Below are 22539 nucleotides of genomic sequence, written 5' to 3'. Positions count from 1 at the left end.
CCTCGCTTGTCTAGTGCAGGCGCTATGAAACGACGGTACAGAGCGAACAAGGCATTGCTTAAACGAAAGCGAGACAAGAATGTACAGAAAGTAATAAAGATATTTCATATTATAGGCCTATTTATCATTCAGTTTATTCCGTAGTTTAAGAATAAATTTGTTACATTCGATACATGCGTTATGTTTCACAAGACTTTGCAGGTAAATGTTGTCACGTCTGAAAATTGTGGTCGTGTCGTATACATAGACTACGCGAGTTTTTGCTGTTATTTGGTATTGCCATGTATGGTATATTCCTCAGTTAATTGAGAATACATCACTTGCTTTGGAAGGCGTGTGTTAGGCACTTAAGTGACGCAGCCGGTAGACATCAAAATACCGAGCGAGTTGGCAGTGCGGTTACTGTCGCGTAGCTGTGAGCTTGCATTCGAGAGAACGTGGTTTCAAATCCCACCGTCGGCAGCTATGAAGACGGTTTTCTGTGGTTTCCCATTTTCACACCAGGTACAGGGCATGGTCGCTACCTTCCTATTCCTAGCCATTTCCCGCCCTTGCGTGGCCGGAAACATTCGATGTGTTAATGCGACGTTATGACTTTGCTGACAGGACCTAATGTTTACAGAGCACTATGTCTTCTGGTATGGGCTAGAGCAATTTTGTTACTTTCATTGATCTGTCTCTGTCTTATCCTTGACTTTGACAATGTGAAAGTGACTGAGGTATGAGCGATGCTAGTAATGCCATTCCTTATGCAGCCTGTCCCTGCTATGAATGGTGTGAAAATGTTGCTCATAGGGTCGGTTGGTGCATGCATTTTACTGGGCTTGGCAGACTGATTGTAATAGCAACTTCTGGCTCGATGAGGAAAGCAACGGGGAAATACCTCACTCCTCATTTCCCTAGTACGCCTCTTCAGTGATGCCTAGGCCATCTATGACAGCTGATGGCAGAGCTGTTGAGGATCCAACCAGCCTTATGGCTGAAGACTGAACATACATACAATGTGATGTTAAAGCACTAGCAAGAAAAAGGTACTGAAAAAACCACAAAAGTATATGTTTGATAATCAATGCCCGTAGTATTGGCCTTTTCGAATATGCTGATGTTTGTTCGACGGTCCTGCCTTTTTCCTTACGCATTTATTTGAAAACAGCGCTGAAATGATAAGAAATGGCGTATGGCCTTTAGTGCCGGGAGTGTCCGAGGACAAGTTCGGCTCGCCAGATGCAGGTCTTTTGATTAGATTCCCGTAGGCGACCTGCGCGTCGTGATGAGGATGAAATGATGATGAAGACGACTCATACACTCAGCCCCGTGTTAGCGAAATTAACCAATTAAGGTTAAAATTCCCGACCCTACTGGGAATCGAACCCGGGACCCCTATGATCAAAGGCCAGCACGCTAACCATTTAGCCATGGAGCCGGACTTAAAACAGCGCTGATGTTATATTTCCAGATACTTTCAGGATCCTCTGTAATTAATTAGTCTCGCATCAACAAGTAAGTATTGGTATTACTGCTGCATCTGAACACTGAGATCATAGCTGTCAAAAACCCGTTTATGGATAAATACAAACATTGCAATAGCGCGTCTATATATCAGCATCTACGTTTACATTTGTCGATAAATGTCTGCCGAGGTAAGGATCATGCCATGGTTCAGTTGACATCGCAGTCAATTCATGTCTGGACAAGCCCGTCTGGTGGCCATGATGGTTAAAGCGTTGAAGTCTATATGACCTGACAGTATGGTTAGCCGGTTCGAGTCCCGTTGATCGAAATAATTTTCACCATCAGAATGTTGGCCGGCAGGTTAGGAGAGGTGGTGGTATACAATTTCTGATCAGTAGATTGCGCGCATAAAACCTGGATTAAATTCCTAACTTAACTGCAGTGCTTATATGCAGTGAGGCCGTTGATGGTGATTCGTCCGTCAGATGGGGACGTGAAGATTTGAGCAGACCCCTTGGTGTTATTCGACAGAAGTAGGCTACGTGCCGACCCTCTCCTTACCTGATTATCATCCAGACGCGCAGGTTGCCTACGGGTGTCAAATAGAAGGACCTGTACCAAGCGAGCCGAACATGTCCTCGGACACTCCCGGCACTAAAAGACCATATGCTAAATAAATGTATCAGAACAAAGAACAACATCAGCTCAACCGGTCAAGTGGAAACATTCAGCGGAGAAATGTGTCTTATACTGACGAAAGCAAAAAATCGCCATCTTTGCCCCAAACTTATATTCTACAAATTTAAGTACATCATAGGGAACATTTCTCTACTGTGTTCGAATTTCTTTGATACTGGTAAAACGGTGACAACATTGGCACTATGTGACGTTAACTGCAAAAGTGTTTAGAATGCCACAGTAATACCGTCAGTTAACTGCAAAATTGTTTAGAATGCCACAGTAATACCGTCAGTTAACTGCAAAAGTGTTTAGAATGCCACAGTAATACCGTCAGTTAACTGCAGAAGTGTTTAGAATGCCACAGTAATACCGTCAGTTAACTGCAAAAGTGTTTAGAATGCCACAGTAATACCGTCAGTTAACTGCAGAAGTGTTTAGAATGCCACAGTAATACCGTCAGTTAACTGCAAAAGTGTTTAGAATGCCACAGTAATACCGTCAATTAACTGCAAAAGTGTTTAGAATGCCACAGTAATACCGTCAATTAACTGCAAAAGTGTTTAGAATGCCACAGTAATACCGTCAGTTAACTGCAAAAGTGTTTAGAATGCCACAGTAATACCGTCAATTAACTGCAAAAGTGTTTAGAATGCCACAGTAATACCGTCAGTTACCTGCAAAAGTGTTTAGAATGTCACAGTAATACCGTCAATTACTTATGGATGCTAGAATTTGACTATTTATAGAGGATACTTAAAATATTTGGAAATATAAACGCTGAGTGTACAGGCTGGTCGGAAACTACGCAAACCTCGTATATGAGCGTTAGGTGGTTGGTCATACTGATAAATTTGAAAATATTCGATATCTTGCGCAGTTATAATTTTATCAGCTACTGAATTTAACCAATCAGATCGTTACCGGGCGAACTCAAATGGGCTTTGTGATGCGGTGTTGCTGAACCTGCACGTGGATTAAGAGTGGCTTGAAGGCACCAATCGAAGAAAAAAAAGAATTACCCCAGGGGAGGGATTTCAACACGAACCTACCCGTTGACAGGATTGCGCCATAGTAAGTACGCTACGCTGGCACCCACGATGTGTTTGTGTTTGACAATGATTTACCAGTATGGCTCTGAAGCCTGTCTTAAGTTACTTGAAGATTTAGCAACCCCGTCTCGTAAAGTCCATTTGAATTCACCCGCGAAGCTATCTGATTGGCTAATTTCAATAGCTAATAACATCACATGACGAGACAGTGATGTACTTTTTTCCTTCAAATTATTACCAACCTTCTAATGCTCATATGCCCGGTTCACGTTGTTCCCGACCATCCTTTATAGTGTAAGTGGGAAATAAAAACATTGTCGTGAAGAACAGAGTAATACTAATACCAATACCAATAGGGTCCGAAGACAACAAAAACTTCCTATAATAATAATGGCGTGCGGCCTCCGAAGAGGCGTAGCGCAGGTCTTTCGAGTTAATGCCGTATAGGCCACCTGCGCGTCTAAAAGTATGGGGCCCTACCTAGGATGAATTCTAATGCTAAAGACGGCACACTACCCCCAGCCCCCTAGCCATTTAAATTAACCAATGAAGGTGAAAATCCCCGATCCGGTCGGCAATCGAACCCGGAACCCACTGGTCCAAAGGCCATCACGCTAACCATTTAGCCATGTCGCCAGACGAACTACCTATGGAAAGATGACAGTAAGAAGTCTGTCACACATAAGAAATAGTAATCTTAGACCTAACTTGGATCCAGTGATCACCGCACAAGTCTTACAAGTTTTAAATACTTATCACATCAGGAAGGTCGTTGCTTTGATCACAGCTTTTCTTTATCACTTTCTGTAGAGTTCATTAGTTGGATGATAGATGTCTATGAAGAATTGCTTTTGCAGGATGCGAAGAGTCTCTTCTACGTCTTACCTTTACCTATCAGGGATTAGTTTTAGATCAAACAAAGCAAAGCCATTTTTACTCAGGTTATGAAGGCTCGTGAAGAAGTGGAAAGCTTCAGCTATCCATAAAATGTAAACCAAAGGTAATGAAGACAGGCTGCATATACTCTGCGATCAGTTATTCGTTTTCAGCACGAAGAAGGAATTATATATTATGACTGATCTACTGTAAGATTAATGGGAGGTAACTGGTTGACATAATATAGTACGTAATGATAACGCAAAAAGAGTCTCTCTCACAGGGTGAGTTAGCTGTGCGGCTAGGAGCGCGCAGCTGTGAGCTCGCATCCGGGAGATAGTGGGTTCGAACGCCACTGTCGGCAGTCCTGAAGATGGTTTTCGGTGGTTTCCCATTTTCACACCAGGTAAATGCTGGGGCTGTACCTCAATTAAGGCCAATGCGCTTCCTTCCCATACGTAGGCCTTTCCTGTCCCATCGTCGCCATAAGACCTATCTGTGTCAGTGAGACACGTAAAGCAAAATGAAGTCTCTTCTGTGAGTACGAAGGGAGGATGATTGCTGAATGACATTCTCATCAACGCAGCAATGGTTCGATGCCCACCAGTACAAAACAGGTAGTCATTGCCTCGTAGATTGAATTCCGTCGTAAAATTGGAGTTGCATGGTTGTGATCACGATGTCAAAAGGCACTTAAAATCTATTCCTTCTTTTTAACCCTCCGTTAAACGCGCACTCTGTTGTAACGCCACTACACGCGCGCGGACTGACAGTCCGCGATTGTTTGTAAGCTTCCATTCCTTTCATTTCAATTCTTTTTCCAAGAATTCCTTATTTCTCTCTTTTGTCAATCTGTCTTACATCGTAATTACTAAATTATGATTTTATTTATATTGATAAATTTCTACATAATCTACATACATACATAATCCTTTAGGATAAATGAGAAGTTATCAACTGAAAATCACAGGAGTTAGCAAAACTAATTATAAATTAATAATAATTGGTTATTAATTAACTTCTTGGAATAAAATTGTAATCGTTACATTCTATTAATTGATGTATATCGCACGGAAGAAGTCATGACGTCATTTCTGTTAACATAGATTTTAGATGTAACATCTAAAATAAAATAAAATAAAATAAAATAATTCCCCTCAATTTTTTCTGTTCCAGGCTGTCAACGCCGTTCGAGGCTATGAGTGTATTTCTTATGCTCATGGCCACGATGTTTGCGGTGATTGGACACTGCAATGGTGATCACAAGACACTGGTTGCTTGCGGTCTCTTCATCTTAGGTGGTGAGTACCTAATACATTTTTCGATTTATTGCATTTCTAAAGCTACCATATAATTATTACACTGAGGATTACAGTAATTTCGTAATTGTAAAGGTGTTCCTAAGAGTTAAATAAGTCGTTTGCACAAAGAAGGTGATGACTGGAGTTTCGCGATGTTATATCACCCTGAAGAAATGGAACATGCTCGATAACAGCGATGAGCTCGGCAGGTGCGGCAACCTACAGTCACCAGATCACTTTCTCGTCCACCTTTGATGAACTCGTGTTGCAGATAAGATCTATTGGCTGCACAATTAAAACTGTATTTGTTGCTATGAACTTGAAAAACTCATTTGATATGGACGCGGAAATCAATAAATGAATGACCGAACAATTGATTGAACTACGAGTAATGAATGAATGAATGAGTGAAAGTTTCGAATGAATGAATGAATGAATGAATGGGCCGAAATCTTCCCTGTACTTCATATTGACTGAAGAAAAGTGTATGTTTGTCTGTCCGTACATTTTTGAAACTATCAGTAACAATTAACTATATTTTAGAGATGATGGTGATGATTGTTGCTTTATAGGGCCAACTGTAGACGTAATGGGACTCTCTCGAAGAGCAGATCAAGGCAATTATAACAAATGCATATTAACAATATTCCAGAAAAATCATTAACAATAAGTGTTGTTACTATTGGACAATCAGCCTGGTTTGACATGCTCTAGATTAATATTTAAACCTACTCTCGGTATTATTATTGTATTATGTTGAACTGAATTAGCGTATACTATAATGTAAGAATTCTTAAAGTCTGTTTTGAATATTTTTTAGAAGTATTACGGTTGCTTAAGTGATACATACTTATATTTCTTCCTGGAACAGCTCGCAGCTTGCCCAGATATGATGAGTCTGCGACGGACATATTAGTTACCAACAATTAATTTGCGTTGTTCCAAACCCTTTTCCACATTTTCCTAATGAGTATCTAGTATCTAGTATCAACATCTATCTATCTATCTATCTATCTATCTATCTATCTATCTATCTATCTATCTATCTATCTATCTATCTATCTATCCATCCTTCTCTAATTGCAACTTCAAGATACCCTCCAGTTTGTACGCTATATATACGTTATTATCCAGTGCACTGCTTGGGAAATGGCGTAATACTCACATAATCGACTTTTTAATTCCATTAACCTTGAATTCCTGTTTTCCCAATATTCAATGCATTGTCTTTTGTTACGTGACTGCGTTGACGCCACTCAATTAGAAGCTGCGTAAAATTTTATTTTATGCAAAATTCCACGTGTAAATAACCCACAGATCGTGTCCGTGAAGTTTGGATTGATTATACTACAATACTATTAGAGAGAAGGGAAAGCACTGAAATGCCAGCTTATCTCCTTGACATTTATCGCACAAGAAATATGAACTCGGTCAAACGACAAGTGCCCAGCATGGAATAAAAATCCACCTACCACAAGATCGACTCCATTTTTCGAATGATCTGGAGAACTAACGGGTATTATTAGAACACACACGAAGTTACAGCACGAGCAATACAGGTGGACCTTGAGTACTAGTTAGTGACCAGTCATGTACTGTACAAACAGGCTTCGAAAAGTCAATTTAACTTCCGACGATCAACTCAAGTACCTGCACTGGATAGACGACATCGTAGCAGGAGATCGTAGTTCGCTATAGATCACCTGCAGTGACAGCTAAGACACTGGCGTCCTGTACTGTTTTTAGATGAATCCCATTTCGCATTATATCGTCCAGATAGCCGTCTGTGAATCCGGAGAAGACGTAGAGAGTGATATTTTCATCCTGCATCCGTACAATATACCGTTGCTTATGAAGTTCGATCTGTTACGGCGTGGGGAGGTATGAGCCTTGACAGTAAAACTCATCTCCTGATCATTCACAGTGGATCCTTAACTTCTCGACTGTACATTGGTAAGATCTTGATGATGATGATGATGATGATGATGATGCTTGTTGTTTAAAGAGGCCTAACATCGAGGTCATCGGTTCCTGGTAAGATCTTAGTGCCGCATGTGGTTCCTCACGTGAGACCATTTAGAGAAAACGCATTATTCTTGCATGATAATGCTTGACAGCATCATGCCAATATCTTGCGGTAATTCCTGCAAGATCACTACATTCAGTGAATGGAGTGACCATCAAGAAATCCCGACCGAAGAAGTGTGGAACCAAGTGCAGCAATGCACCCGAGAAAAAAATCCCAGACACCAAAAGCTACAAGTCCTCAAGAACTTCTTTGTGGTATAATGAGGACGTCTGCCTCAAATGAACATGCAGCGCCTTGCCAGATATATGAGAAGGCGTTGTGAAGCTGTTATCCACGCACCGAGGGAAATCCTCTTTTGTAAGACGCTTGATTACCACGTAGCCATCACGGTGTATGACGAGGGACCACCTTTTTTTATTTATGACACTTTGTGTAATGATGTCGGATACTACGTGTCCAAAGAACGCTTTTCATCGCTTTTCTTTTTAAATTATTAATTGCCGGGCTGAGTGGCTCAGACGGATAAAGCGGTGGCCTCTCGCCCTCAACTTGGCAGATTCGATCCAGGCCCACTACGGTGGTATTTGAAGGTGGTCAAATTCGTTAGCCTCGTGTCGGTTGATTTACTGGCACGTAAAAGAACTCATGTGGAACTAAATTCCGGCACCTCGGCGTCTCCGAAACCCGTAACAGTAGTTAGTGGGACGTAAAGTAAATGGCATTATATCATTATCATTAAATTATTTATTGCTGCAAAGAAGATGATTTATTTTCATTATGATTCTGTCTTCATTCCATATGATGTATACATATCAGGGAGTGCGAATATATAAAAATGTGACTTTTTTTAAAGCATATTACAAGGAGTCGTTAAGGACCGACCTCTCTCAGATAACATGTGTGGTAAAGAGTGAACATTGCTGGACGATTAGAATGTATAAGAAAATTAGTTCGTTCACTTCTGGGTCAGTGAAGAAAACAACGGGAAACGACCGCACTCTTCATTTCTCTAGTATGCCTCTTCAGTGACTCCTAGGCTATCCATGACAACTGTTGGTGGAGTTGTAGAAGATCAGACCAGCCTCCGGGCTGACAACTCAACATACTTAACAATCCTTAGCATGTAGTTCTCACAGAAGATTTTGTCTCAGGCTTGATAATCTGATGATGGATGTTCATTCTAAATGTTGCAGGGTTTAAATATTATTTTGAATTCTGATAATAATTGTGGTGCAATTCAACCAAAAAACCATCCATTTACCAATTCGTGCAGTCATCCACTCATTCAGTTCAGTATAATAATTTCGTGTAGCTATTTCTAGCAAGGTGCAGCCCTTGTAAGGCAGATCCACCGATGAGGGTGGGCGGCACCTGCCAAGTGGAGGTGACTGCGTGTTATTGTGGTGGGGGATAGTGTTAATTCAATTCAGTCATAATGTATGTTGTAATGGTAGGATAACTCTATAAGACTTGTAATAAAAAAGTTAACGCTAAATAAGCTAAGGAAGGGGAAGATACATTTTGTCCTAGAGATGATGGTGGTGTTTACTGTTTTAAGAGGAAGTACAACTAGACAATCATCTTCTATATAACACTAATCAGAGAGAAAAAATATGGAAGGGATCCGACACTTCGAAAGATGAAGGTATTGGCCAAAGTAAGAGAAGGGTCATGAAGGGCGTGAAAATGAAATACTCACCAGGCCTCGAGTGCTCTAATACCGTCGGGGTCGGAAAAAAGAAGACTTGACCAAGGGAGTCCGGATAGGACAGATGAATGTGAGGAGCCTGATACAAGTACGTGGAAGCAATGCCAGGACTCAGCTAAGGGCCCCGTGGTCGCCAACCCACGCTCCCAGGTTGTGAGCCTCTCACGATAGTCATGGGACACCGTGGATGTTACTCTACCGTCCCCATCCACAGTGGCTTGTTGTCCTAGAGTTAGACTATATAACATCGTTAACGTCTAGGACAAAATAAATTATATTTAGTGTAGTAATAGTCAAATAGCCAACGGCCATACCATGTTGAATGCACCGGTTCTCGTCCGATCACCGCAGTTAAGCAACATTGGGCGTGGTCAGTACTTGGATGGATGACCGCTTGGGCACACCACGTGCCATTGGCTCAATTCCCTTTTAGGGGCAAAAGATCTCTATAGGTCGACGCCCCGAACAAATAGCATTTTTTTTAAAGTAGTCAAATAATAACAGGAGAATGTGATGCTTGTATCAAATTTAATGAATTTCAATAAATGAATGCTCTCCCCACTTTCAGGTGATCCGGAACTAGGGGATGGGAGTACTCTATTCTATTATTTTCTAATAATTGTGGTGAATATTCAACGTTAAGCTAAAAGGTTGGCGCCACCTTTGAGAAAAAATTAAGAGCTTTTACCCTTACTTCTCCTACTAGTATTTCTACATCCAATTATGGTTGTAAGTAGTATCGCAGACACTTCTTCAGTGTTTATGTGGATGTATCTGTCACAAGCATTCAGAATTCGGTGTGAAGGAGTCAAGGGAATTGAAACTAGACTATGCATGTTTAAGTATGACTGTATTAATTACATGTCTGTGCTACAAGCAGTACATATGGCATACCTAACGCATTTACGGCGGGAGGTACACCTTTGTCGGAAAAAATATTGCGTTTTTTCCTGCTACTTACCGCATTCAAAAAGGTTAAAAAAGTTATTTCCACTACTTGTAAAGATATGTTTGTAAGATGTTCATGTACAAAAATTTCCCGGACTAGCTCTCTAGTTCACCAACAGATAGCAGAGCAGGGCTTCGTTAGGAGCAATAATGACTTTCAGCCTTGATATGACAGTGTGCTAGGAGACATCGTTGTTAAGAGATGTGTTTAAACAGTGTTTAAAAACTGAGTAAAGTGTAATAGCAATAAAAAGTATGATTTCATACAATATGATGATGTTCCTCCAAGAACGAATCATGTTATTCGGTTTTTAATTAAGTGCTTTATTTTTATGGTAACTTTTAGTATATAGTAATCTTATATTAGTTTCTACAGACTGAAAAACTTTAATTTTAGGCAGTATAATAAGATGAATCTGAAAATAACGAATGTTCTGTTCGTTTTATGTCCATACTGAAATCACTACACGGCACTATAAAGCTTTCGGAATCTGGTTGCATACTGAGAATAATTTTGTTGATGGATTCTGAGTATTATAGCGTACAAATTAATAGGTCTTCCTAGATGGTATACAATGAGCTATTTTATCGCCCGTCAGCGTGAATCACTGTAGCATTCTTATCTTTGCAGTGATAACCGGTCCTTCTATTTGGACCCTGAATTTTTTGTGAATATCGGTCGACATTTCATTTGTACATTACAATTTTTAAGACAAATCGCTGAAGTTTCACCAAATAAGCTACAGTGTTCCTAAAATATGTATAATTTGAATGAATACATGCAATCAGTTACATCCTTATCGATTTGCAGTGTACGAAGGATCATCGTTGTTTGAGCGCTCTTTCGGGACCTATCTCACCGTCTCGGCGTGAAGGGAGGGGACGAGTGCGATAACCACATCAGATGATGCGTAACTAATAAAATTGTTCTGGCTGTTATACGCTTTGAAATATTAACCTTGTTTTTCGTAACGAGTGTGGATAAGTTAGTTTTTAAGTTTGGATGACATCAGCACTCTATTCTTTCCAGGCACACTGTGTAACGATACTGTGAGTCACTGAAAATAGTAAATTATTAACCCTTTAATGCACAATTTTTTTTATGTTTAAAAGTTATTTTTGAACTTTCAATAAGGTTAATAGAACGGGAAAAATATTGAAAAAAATATCAATAATGCTGCATATATGCTACATCATGAATAAACATTCTCTTTGATAAGGTTGCCATTCAACTAGTTCGTACATAAAATGTACACAAATGGGTAACTAAGGTCAAAGATATTCCATAAACAACTTGGAACTCATGTGTAACATGCACTGGTTCATGAAATGTCCATCAGAGGCGTGCAAATCAATTTTTGAATCTATGTTGCATATATGCTACATCATGCAACAAAGGGGTGTAGGCTCTCCCATCTCATAACATACACTACTCTAAGGCCACAGTACAGCCAGCCTATGAGTAACTAAGGTCAAAAGTCTTATATACATATCTTGGAACACATGTGAAATATGCATTGGTTCATGAAGTGCCCACCAGAGGCGTGCAAAAGAGTTTGTTAATCGATGTTGCATATATGTTACACAATGCGACAAAGGGTTAAAACATTTGTTGTATCTTACTGAAACAGAGTCTACGTAAATATCCAAAGAATTACAAATCCACAAGATAAATATGTTTAGTAAATTTTGTAACAGCCTAAATTGTGTCAAGGATGATCATTGAATAAAATTCACCCCTTCGTGCTCAATGGTATCTGCAGGTGCCATACATTTAAAGAAATATAATAAATGTTAATGAAGTTGGCATTATTTCTTGGATTTATATATATGTTCTAAGTACATCCTGCAACCATCTGTCACAGTCTTTCATTCTTAATTCTATTATTGTGGTGTACAGTTACGATTTTCTATAGAATGGTTTTGAGAGTGTCTAAACACTGTAATTTTGTTAAATCTTAGTTTCCATTTTGAAACCTTGCCGACATTTAATACGTAAAGTTCATTGTAGACGAATAAGTTTGAGTGGCGTTTATAAAAGTAGGAAAGATCACAATATGAAAATAAAGTTGGAATTCAGGACGACAAATTGGGGCAAATATTCATTTATAGGAAGGGGAGTTAGGGATTGGAATAACTTACCAAGGGAGACTTTCAATAAATTTCCAATTTCTTTGAAATCATTTAGAAAAAGGCTAGGAAAACAACAGATAGGGAATCTGCCACCTGGGCAACTGCCCTAAATGCAGATCAGTATTGACTGATTGATTGTACTTTTTGAAGTTAGTGGGAGGTCGTACAGTTATTACTGGTATCTCCTAAGAGGATGCGATCACGGAAGTTCCCACCAATTTTCAGCATCCCTCCTTCCCAGTAGATCTTATTGCTACCTTCCCTTGTACTCTAGTTATACACGAATTAGTTTTACGAAGAAAAATTATTGAAATGAAACAAATAATTCTGAGTACTAATTGATTAGATATTTAAAAATATTTTAACACAGCTGATGACCACTATATTTCCTGAGCCCAAATGAATCAGTACCAGAACGATAACATTAAGAGTGGTGGTGGTGATTGATTTAAGAGGAAGTACAATTAGGCAACCGTACTCTATTAACATTTATTTATTTATTTATTTATTTATTTATTTATTTATTTATTTATTTATTTATTTATTTATTTATTTAATACATGTGCCACCAACAGAGACACGCTCCAATTATAGGTGGCTTTTACAAATGATATGAACAAATAACATAGAAATACCAAAAAGAAAATGTGAAAACGCTATGTAAATGAGATGATAATGCTCTGTATGAAATGGATGAAACAATATATCGTATACAGAAGCCTGTTAATAAATCAAACAAAAAATTGTAACAAAATCATGTAAATATTATACATATAAACAAATCACTTCGACGAGAAAAATTCTTTCAATATATTTACATATGTGTCATATTCATAAGCAAAGTCAAGATCTATATGATACTTATTAACTAAGTTATTGTATGTTTCACACATATTGATAAACGGAGAGTTCTTAAAAAATACAGTTTTGGAGACTGGAGTAATAAACAATTGCCGAAATCTTAAATTTCCTTTTCTAACATTAAAACACAACTCGTGAAGCGAACTATTATCGTCAATTAATGTATTAACCATCTTATAGAGATAAATTTGTTGGGCTATTACACGCCTACTGGCTAGCGATACATATTTAAATTCATTCAACAAAAATTCATATGAAACATAATTTCTAAAGGGGAATATCTTATATTTTTTATAATAAATATATCTTAAAAAGCGTTTCTGCACCCTTTCAATTTGATTTTGGTAAGATTTATAACATGGAGACCAAATTATACATGAATACTCAAGTTTTGATCGGACAATACTATTGAATAATAAGGTGAGTGTGTACGTGTTAGAAAAATCTCTTGAATTTCTAATTATAAAACCCAATTTCTTATAGGAATCATTAACCATTGTATTAATATGCTCCTTGAAAGATAAATTTCTTGTAACAATTACCCCTAAGTCATTAACAGAGTGGACAACTTTGAGTTCTTCATTATTAATTTTATATTTATAATTCAATGTATTTTTCTTATTTGAAATCTGAAGGAAACAGCATTTATTTATATTAAGTTGCAAACCATTTTCAATACTCCATGCGTATAAGTAATCCAAATCATATTGTAATTTCAACATATCATCAACATTTTTTATCTCTTTATAAAGTTTGACATCATCAGCATATAATAAACACTGAGAAAACCTAATTCTAGTGGGCAAATCATTAATATATAAAATAAAGAATAAAGGGCCAAGGTTAGACCCTTGTGGTACACCAGAAGTAACATTGTATGTGAAAGACTCATGTTGATGATAGTAAACATATTGTTTCCGTGCACTAAGATAAGATGCAAGCAGTTTTAACCAAGGAGGGGTCAGACCAAAGCATGACAATTTTTTCATTAAAATGCCGTGATCTAATTTGTCGAAGGCTTTGGAAAAATCTGTGTATATTACGTCGACCTGTCCTTGATTATTCAAAACGGTATAAGCATATTGTATAAATTTTAATAAATTAGTCGTAGTTGATCTACCTGGCATAAAACCATGCTGATTAATATGTATACCGACCCTCACATGATTAAATATACGCGTGTACATTATTTGCTCAAATACTTTAGCCGGTGCACACAAAATACAAACAGGGCGATAGTTTTCAATATTTTTTACTGTCCCCACATTTAAAAACTGGACGCACTTTCGCTATCTTCCATACTTTTGGAAAGGTTTGCGTTTTTACCACAATGTTATATAAGGCTCGTAAGGGAAAATCCAACAAATTCGAACATGCTTTCAGTACGTACGGCGGTATTCCATCAACACCACATGACCTTTTAGGTTTTAATTTTTTAATAGCTAACTTATATTCCTTTTCGTCCACTAATTCTAAAGATAACGGATAATTAACATATACATCAGATGAATCAGGAATATCATAGGTTGGTGGAGGTTTCGAATATACCGATCCAAAAAAGGTTGCAAAGCCATCAGCTATACCTTTATTATTATTAAGTAAGATATTGTTAAATTGCATGCCCTGTTGCAGACCCTCCTTGGTATTTCTTTTGCATTTCATATAGCTCCAGAACTGATTAACATCACTTTTGATATTCTCTTCAAGTTTAGAAATATAATTCTTATACGCTTTACTGATCATATGTTTCGTTTCTCTCCTTAACTGGTTAAATATTACCCTACTATACTCTGAATATTTCCTTCGCTTTCTGTGGATTTCCTTCAGTTTCAAGTTATTTATTATGTCTTTAGTAAACCATTGAGGATACTTTTTCTTTGTGTGAAAATTCTTCATAGGTACCGTTTCACAAAATACAGAGTGTACCTGAGCATAAAAATACTCAACAGCCTGGTCAGCGTCTGTAAATTCTACAATCCTAGACCAATCCATTCGCTCGAACCTTTTATACATTTGAAAGAAATTAGCCCTTCTAAAGTCAAATAACTGCTTAGGTTGTTCAGGTTGTTGTGAAACATGGCTACGCTGTCTGTTTAATAGTAGCGTGACTGCAATTGCAGGATGATAACTATCCTCCTTAATTAAGGGGCACTCATCTCTATATACTGTTAATGTGTTAACATTCGTAATAATAAGATCAAGTGTATTTCCATTTGCATTAAGAATATTATTGACCAAGTGCAACTGATAGAGTGACATAAACTCAGCTAAGGTTCTATATGCAGGTCCAAAATTTACAATATTACTTTGCTCACCAGTAATTAATGGCAAATTAAAGTCACCAGCTATAATAAGATCTAAATTGGAAAGGTCCTTATTAACTTCAAACAATCTATAGAAGTCCAAATATGCTTCCAATTTGGTTGCAGGTGGAAAATACACTGACATTATTACATAACTGTGACCATTAACTATAATTTTTACACAAACTGCTTCAGTATCACCAAAATCTAACGTTATTTGTCTTGATACTATGGAACCTTTAACAGCTATCAATGCGCCTCCTCCTTTTCTTGTACCTCCACGATCTTTTCTATACACATTAAAATCCCTACTAAACAGTTCACTGTTAGCAACATGAGATTGTAACCATGTTTCCGTAATCAACAGAATATCGTATTCTGATTCACTATTGTTAACATAAAACTCCGAAATTTTAGTGTTTAACCCTCTTACATTCTGGTAGTAAATATTAATTGGATTAAAAATCATTTTTCTAAAAACAAAAAGTTACATAGGGACAGGGGTACAACACTTCGAAAAATAAAGGTATCGGCCCAATAAAGACAATAGCTACGAAGGACGTGAAAATGAAAGCCTCCTTAGGTCTCGACACCTAATACCGCTGGAGTCAGAAAAGAGCAAGAGTTGACCAAGGCAGGTCAGGTAGGATAGATAAAAAGAGATGAGCCTGGAACAAGTGGAAACAATGCCAGGACTCACCCTAAGGGCCCCATGGTCACCAACAATTCTCCCGAGTTAAAAGCCCCTGGGGCCCCTTTAAGTCGCCTCTCACGACAGACAGGGGATGCCGCGGGTGGTATTACAGTATATTGCCCCCACCCACAGAGTGTCAACTTGGATTATGATATTTAACTTTTTTAAGAAAATGTACTTTCTATGTTATGAAATTATGAACTTATACTCAAAAATAATGAAAGAGCCTGATTCTCCTTAGCTTTTTAAAAAAGTCACCCCAACCTCAATCTAAAATCGTATTTCAGTCATATATACAAGACACATCCCATATACACAAGACACATCCCTGTTAATTTCTTGAGTCTTGTCAAACTTTCTTCAAACACCTCAAACGTTTCGGAACCTTATTGAGTATTCTTGGTGTTAGTAAAACTCTCTGGGGCCTTCTAGGGCAATATTGAACTTTCTGTAGTTTAATAGAATAGTCCAGAAATTTCTAGAACAATCACTCATTTTAAACGTATATACCTACTGTATATAAGGTTATACTTTTGTGAATAATTGTGTAAAAAAGTAAATCACTTGAATTAACGAAAGAAGTAATTTTATTCCCTAACTTACGTAATTCAATATGGAATTCCCGAGCAACTCTTTTGTCACTTATTCTATTACATGGAAGAAGAAATTTGGTACTCAAAATTTGTAGGTTTGTCTCTTACAATCATAGTTTAACTAACTAAATATGCAATTCAGATGATTATCAAAAGCTATGCAATACCTTGCAGGGTCATGAAGAGGCATTAAATAGTGTGAAAAGGTTTTGGAATCAAGAACCATCTAGACTGGAAATTCCCACATCAAATCAGTGTGCAGAACGAGCAGTCAATAGTTTTCGAGATATTTATGACATCTCTAAAAAAAGGAAAAGCTTAAGTTTAGATTCGCTTTTTCTAACAAAAGATAATTATATTATACATTACATTATACTATTATACTAAATACTCATTTTCAGCTATTAAAGCTCATTACAACTATTGGCTATTTGTCGATTTGTAAGTTTGTGGTTATGTGATTCTTTGTAATATTGTGTGTTATTCTATGACAATAAATTCTCGATTGCTTCAAAACTGTGTGTTATACAATAATTATAATTTAAATATACTACTGCTAAAAATATTTCGATTTTGTTACCTTATAGGTAAAACCAAGTTTCTGGTTTGGAGGTGACTTTTTCAAAAGTTAATTAGAAATAATGTCCTGTTCTTTACTGTTGAGCAAAAGTTCTTCGATCTATGGCACAGGAACATAGGGTTACAAAAGAGTCATAACCCTAGTGTATACAATAAGAGCAGCACACCATCACTCCAAATAATGAACAGGAACATATTAGTCAAATATCGCTCGTGATCAAAACATCTTTAAAATATCATTGTTATTTAGGAATATTAATTTCTTCAGTAATCATCTCTTTAGTTCGGACGTCCCTGAGATGAAGTTCCCATGTACTGTATAATTTATAACCCTTAAGAGAATTTTTAACTTGGTGTAAAGTTCACCTCATCATGTCAGACATTGAGCTTAATTATGACTGTACTTGTAGAAGCATTTCGCTTCACCTTTCTTCCATTACTTGAGTAAGAGTGGCAACCATCCTCCCTGACTTGGCAGCAAGATGAGTTGGTTACCCTCAGGCCACCCCACTAATCGAGTTCCATATTTCACAGCGCATTCCTCCTTTTAGCGGTGCTTTCATGTGGAGAATTCATTTAGTCTTCCAGCCTTCGCCCTCTGTTTACATTCCTCTTGTATGTTCTCGGCACTTGGCTCTCGAAACTGCACATCTGTACAACGTACTTTTATATTCGGAGCGATGAATGTAACGTTACAAACACTTTTTGGAGAACGGAAGCCTCTCATAATAACTGAGAGCCTAGAAGATTAAAAGAAGTTTGTCAATAAACAAAAGTACAGAAATGTTATCATCAAATATTCCAAAATGATGTTCATAAACTTTTGTTCTGCTTGTATAGTCCCTGTCACCTAAAGTTGATTTCTAAGGAAGGGACAATACTACTTCTTCCCCATTACTACTGAGTTAGCCTAGTGATATACGGTATAGTTATATTGCACGGTTGCATTGGCTGGCCCTGTTGGCCAGGGGTAGTGAGCCTGACGCTTTCCCGGAGGAGCCAGATTCATTTCCCGTCCTGGTCGGCGATTCTTCACCTGAATCTGAATGCTTGTTCGAGGTCCAGTCAGCCTACATAAGAATAATTGAGGAGCTACCTCACGGTGAAATAACGGCTACGGCTTAGAAAGCCACGAATAATGGCCGAGAAGGTTCACGGCGGTGAACACGCGTAACCTCATAATCTTCAGACCTTTTTATCGAGCAGCGGATGCTTTGCAGACCAAGACTCATGAGGGCTCTAGCACCATGGTGTTTATTTATTCTTTAAAATTGCTTTATGTCGCACCTACACTGGTAGGTTTTATGGCGACAATGAGATAGGAGTGGAAAGGAAGTGACCAAGGCCTTAATTAAGGTAAAGCCTGGTGTGAAAATGGGAAACCATGGAAAACCGTCTTCAAAACTTCCGACAATGGGATTCAAATCCTCTATCTCCCTCTTGCAGCTCACAATTGCGCGTTTCTAACCGCACGGCCAACTCACCCGGTTTTGTTTATTTAGTTTTGATTTCGTTCATGCAAAGAAGAGATCTTCCTTGCCAATACATCATCTTGCAGTTACCTTTCAACTGGCATGTTAACAATATTTTTCATGACTTTTGAGGATTTTAACCATTACCAACGTTCATATTGTCATAGCGTCAAAGGTATTACTGGTAGTATACCGGGGGTGTCAGCCGCGCCTGACGTTTTATGCTGTTAGGCATCCCACCGAACGTCACCGGTGCCATGGTCTATTCTCCTTTGCCGTAATCCAAGCAACAATCGCCCTTAATCACTTACTGCACCATTATCTTTATAAAAACATGTACCACCGGGCTAAGTGGCTCAGACGGTTGAGGCGCTGGCCTTCTGGCCCCAACTTGGTAGGTTCAATCCTGGCTTAGTCCGGTGGTATTTGAAGGTGCTCAAATACGTCAGCCTCGTGTCGGTAGATTTACTGGCACGTAAAAGAACTCCTGCGGGACAAAATTCCGGCACCTCGGCGTCTCCGAAAACCGTAAAAAAGTAGTTAGTGGGATGTAAATCCAATAACATTATTAAAAGCATGTAACTTACCGTATGCGACAGGCATTTACACAATGCATCAAAAAGTCATACGGTTATGTACAAAGTACGTGCCAATTAAGAGCTTTCAGTAGGGTATGAAATGAACGCTAAAAGCGATAGCATACTGATAGAAAACGTGTGTGCATTTGTGAAGCGGACGTAGTAGGCCATCTAGTACGCTTTCTAGAAACCTACTCGCTGGAGTCGCCGTGGTGTCATAGGTTAAGTGCGGTGCTGTTAATACAGCTGCGTTTTGTAGGTGAATTCGAATCCCACTTGAGCCTGTAAAGTTTATTCGCATTTTGTACTTCGTGAATCTATTATTTGCTAGTCCCTTTACGTCGCACCGACACAGATAGGTCTTATGGCGACGATGGGATAGGGAATACCTAGGAGTTGGAAGGAAGGGCCATGGACTTAATAAAGGTACAGCCCCAGCATTTGCCTGGTGTGAAAATGGGAAACCACGGAAAACCATCTTCAGGGCTGCCGACAGTGGGATTAGAACCCACTATCTCTCGGATACAAGCTCACAGCCGCGTGCCTCTGACCGCACGGCCAATTCGCCCAGTACTTCGAGAATCGTCCACAGAGTCAATGTATCCAAATTCCCTTACATCGTTGGTTATTTTATTTATTTATTTATTTATTTATTTTTTTATTTATTTAGGCACTGTTCTAGCCCATGAGGGCTGCTTATGTGGATGTTTTATAAGCAGGGCTGGACGAGGATAGAATGGTTGGGGGTTTGAATCCGTTTGACTGAGCAACAACCTGTTAGCGCAGTAAGTGTTCGAATAAATGGCCTTTTGCATTAATGCACGTTTCAGCACGCCGTTGAACTGGCATTCGGGCTCTTTCTAGCATTGTAGGTGTTACGGATTCACAGGCTTCCGTAATAAGGTTTCGAAGGCTTTCAGTATTTTCCGGCTGCTGAGCGTACACTACATCCTTCAAGTAGCCCCATAGGAGGAAGTCCAGTGGCGTCAAATCGGGCGATCTAGTAGGCCAGATGACAGGTTCTCCCCTTCTTATCCATCGACCGGGAGGTGTAACATTTAGGTAGTTGTAATAATAATGTTTTTTGCTTTACGTCCCACTAACTACTTTTTCGGTCTTCGGTGCCGGAATTTAGTCCCGCAGGAGTTCTTGTACGTGCCAGTAAATCTACCGACACGAGGCTGACGTATTTGAGCACCTTCAAATACCATTGGACTGAGCCAGGATCGAACCTCCCAAGTTGGGGTCAGAAGGCCAGCGCCTCAACCGTCTGAGCCACTCAGCTCGGCTCAGGTAGTTGTAACATATGGTGACAAGTGAGGGGGAGCTCCGTCGTGTTGATACCACATGGTTACACGCTCACCCAGGGGCACATCCTCTAGCAGCAATGGTAGTTGGTCTTGAAGAATATGTAGGCACCGGGCTCCTGTCAAATGATTCTCAAAGAAATGTGGTCCAATTACGTGACCACCCAGTATCCCACACCAGACATTTACTCCCCAACGTGCCTTAAATGCTGCCTGCCTTACCCAGTGGGGATTTTCAACACTCCGGGAGTGCATATTATGACGATTCACAGAGCCATTATTATGAAATCGTGCCTCGTCCGAAAATAAAATATGAGATACAAATACTGAAACACTTGCTACTTGCGTCAGTATCCACGCACATAAATCAACACGAGTTTCGAAATCTCGTCCGTGGAGTTCTTGATGTAGTTGCAGGTGATCATCATCATCATCATCATCTGTTTACCCTCCAGGTTCGGTTTTTCCCTCGGACTCAGCGAGGGATCCCACCTCTATCGCCTCAAGGGCAATGTCCTGGAGCTTCAGACTCTTGGTCGGGGGATACAACTGGGGAGTATGACCAGTACCTCGCCCAGGCGGCCTCACCTGCTATGCTGAACAGGGGCCTTGTGGAGGGATGGGAACATTGGAAGGGATAAGCAAGGAAGAGGGAAGGAAGCGGCCGTGGCCTTAAGTTAGGTACCATCCCGGCATTCGCCTGGAGGAGAAGTGGGAAACCACGGAAAACCACTTCCAGGATGGCTGAGGTGGGAATCGAACCCACCTCTACTCAGTTGACCTCCCGAGGCTGAGTGGACCCCGTTCCAGCCCTCGTACCTCTTTTCAAATTTCGTGGCAGAGCCGGGAATCGAACCCGGGCCTCCGGGGGTGGCAGCTAATCACGCTAACCACTACACCACAGAGGCGGACAGTTGCAGGTGATACGGACGAAAAATAATAGAGTGCCATATCCTTACAACAGACGACTGACTGATGTTGGCCTGTTGTGCTACTGCCCGGGTACTCGTGTTAGGATTCTGCCGGAAAGTGTCCGAAACCATCTCAGCAGTTTCACCTGACGTAACCGGTGCCTCTCTAAGAGGACTTTTTCGGGAAAGTGACGAAGTTATTCGAAAACGTCCCTCCACCCTCCTAAACGTATTTGCGTTTTGTTGTTGTCTGTGTGGAAATGTATCGTAGTACAGGCACTGTGCTTCCTATGCGTTCTGTCTTGCTTCACTGTAGATGAGGAGCATGTCAACATACTCATATTTTGAGTGCATAGCGAAGAAATGACGAGGACGGCTAGGCTACATCCAGCGTCAGGCCACTACACATTCAACATGCATGTTATTGGTCGAATGTAGCACGAATGGCCTCTTATTTGAACGTCAAAGTTTAAAATGTGAATAAAAATATTATCACTCGTGGGATTCAAACCCACCTAGCAACGCAACATCTGTCAACACGTCTGTGGTTGGTCCACCACACCACGGTGAATGTTGCCCCCAGTTTATCAGAAAGCTTACTTGGTGTAAAACTAGGTCCCGCTTCACAAACTCACACACGCTTTCTATCAGTACGCCATCGCTTTTAGCGATAATTTCACAACCAATCCAAAGCTTATAATTGGCACGTACATTTTACATAACCGTTTGACAGTTTGATGTATTGTGTAAATACCTGTCGCATAAATGTTTTTTGCAAAAGTCGTGCAGTGATGACGCAGTAAGTGCTTTAAAGGCGACTGTAGTTTGGTATACGGCGATTAAAAATCGACAATCACCCCACTGACGTTCGTTGGGATGCCTAAAAGCAAAAACGTCAGGCAGCGCTGACTCACCCGGTATTTCAGAATATATTGATTAGGTTTTTCTTCTCCGTTAGTTATGAAAAACTATTAGGGTATAGTGGTATGTTAAACACAAACTTAGTTGGGGTAGGAATACCACTGCTCTAGTTACGGATATCATCATTAGAAGCAAAACCGAAT

The 22539-nt window shown here is 39.4% G+C and overlaps 1 non-coding gene across 1 annotated transcript; it reads left to right on the top strand.

Annotated features, from left to right (window-relative positions):
• The first annotated feature begins 9396 nt into the window (after nucleotides 1–9396).
• LOC136876557 (5S ribosomal RNA) lies at nucleotides 9397–9515 on the top strand. The gene has a single exon (XR_011018503.1). It is a non-coding gene; the product is annotated as a 5S ribosomal RNA (ribosomal RNA).
• Nucleotides 9516–22539: the final 13024 nt, after the last annotated feature.

Source organism: Anabrus simplex, chromosome 6 (assembly GCF_040414725.1).
Source record: "Anabrus simplex isolate iqAnaSimp1 chromosome 6, ASM4041472v1, whole genome shotgun sequence".
NCBI lineage: Eukaryota > Metazoa > Arthropoda > Insecta > Orthoptera > Tettigoniidae > Anabrus > Anabrus simplex.
The sequence above is the reverse complement of the archived record's forward strand: the minus strand, read 5'-3'. Positions and strand labels throughout refer to the sequence as shown.